The 1,856-nt window shown below is 39.4% G+C and overlaps 1 pseudogene; it reads right to left on the bottom strand.

Annotated features, from left to right (window-relative positions):
- Positions 1 to 906: 906 nt before the first annotated feature.
- Positions 907 to 1,456, bottom strand: LOC136157131 (small ribosomal subunit protein uS12-like; annotated as a pseudogene).
- Positions 1,457 to 1,856: the final 400 nt, after the last annotated feature.

Raw genomic sequence — 1,856 nt, 5'->3', positions numbered from 1 at the left:
ACAAACTAGTACGTTTTTACTCTTACAGTAGAAATGAATTGCTAGAGGAATAAAGGTTTTAAAACATAAAAGGCTTACAAAATACAAGCCCATCATTTTTATTGTGAGATTTGACATAGCATCACTCTACCAAATGGCTATAGAAGTTTCTCAGTGTTTACCCCCAGCCTGGGGCACAGGACCACAGACCCTGGGCTGTGATGCTCAGCTGTGCTGCCTGCAAAACAAACAGGAAAGAACCTAAATATTTGTTAATCGAAGAATGACTATATAAACATGCTATGTCCACAGTATAAAATCCAGGTAAGAGTAAAAAAATAAAGATGAGAAATTTATAAGACCTAACATAGAAAAGTGGCTGAGACTCAGAACTGAAAAGATGCAGTGTTCTTATGTGTTAAATGTAAAAAAAAAAAACAGGAAAAGAAAAAGCAAACAACCCACAATAAAACAACATTTTATGTGTCCTATGGGCTTGTGAATACATGTGAAAATGTATAAAAACGGGAGTGGAGACACATCTGTCTGGTACAGACACCTTGTTTGGTTGCACGTCACTTTATTGTGCTTTGCAGGCATTGCTTTTATTTTTTTACAAATTCGGCGTTTGTGCCAACCCCACGTTGAACATGTCTGTTGGTGCCACTTTCTCAGCAGCATTTGCTTACCTCATGTCTGTCACATTTGGGTAATTCTTCCAATATTTCAGAATTTTTCATTATTATCATGTTTGTGATGGTGATCTGTGAGTGGTGATCTTCAGTGTTAGTACTACAAAAGATTATGACTCCTTGAAGGCTGAGATGATGGTTATCATTTTTTATCAAGAAAGAACTTTTTTGGGGAGGCTGCACCACATGGCTTGTGGGAAGGAAATTACTTTTTTAGGCATATGAAAATTTATTACTATTGTGCTTTCATCATCAGAATGTATGAGCTTGGTCTTTCCTTCTTACTTTTGTATAAGGTCAAAACAGATACATTGGCTACTTTGATAACCTTAAAGTGGACTCCAGGAATGTCGCCAATAGCATGCTCTTTGTGACCAAAGCCAGCAACCAGAACTTCATCATTTTCTTCAATAAAATTTAAGCAACCATCACTGAGTACAAAGGCTGTGTTTTTTTTTTTTTAACCGTTCTTGATTAGCTGAGCCCTGGCACACTTCCTGATGGCAGAATCTGGCTGTTTGGTTTCAACCCCTGCTTTTTCGAGCACAATTCCCTTGACATGAGACGCGCCTCTGAAAGGGTTGGCCTTCAGTGCTGTGCCCACAAGGGCTTTCTTGTACTGTTTATCACGCCACTTCTGGACTTGTCAGTGGCTATGGAGCTTCCTGGCAGTATGAAGACTGTGACACTTGCCCATCCTGCCAGCATCACAGGCCTGAGTGAAAAGGAAAGTACTTTATAATTAAGGTATATACATTATCTTTTGGACATAATGCTATCACACACTTTATAATAGACAGTGTGAACATCTTTATGTGCCCTGGGAAACCAAAAGAATTAGTGTGACCTGCTTTATTGCTGTGGTCTGGGACTAAGTCTGCAGTATCTCCAAGGGCTGCCTGTATTGGGAATGGTGAGTAAAGGGGGAATCTTTCATAAGGGCTTAATGTTTATGAAAAGAATGCATCCAAATATTACTTGCATAATGTAAAAACTATGACATCTGAATTGTGGTGTTGGAGAAGACTCTTGAGAGTCCCTTGGACTGCAAGGAGATCCAACCAGTCCATTCTAAAGGAGATCAGTCCTGAATATTCATTGGAAGGACTGATGCTAAAGCTGAGACTCCAATACTTTGGTCACCTGATGCGAAGAACTGACTCATTCGAAAAGACCCTGATACGG

The sequence above is a fragment of the Muntiacus reevesi genome, chromosome 2 (assembly GCF_963930625.1).
Source record: "Muntiacus reevesi chromosome 2, mMunRee1.1, whole genome shotgun sequence".
In the NCBI taxonomy this organism is placed as follows: Eukaryota; Metazoa; Chordata; class Mammalia; order Artiodactyla; family Cervidae; genus Muntiacus; species Muntiacus reevesi.
This window is presented reverse-complemented; position numbering and strand designations above follow the sequence as displayed.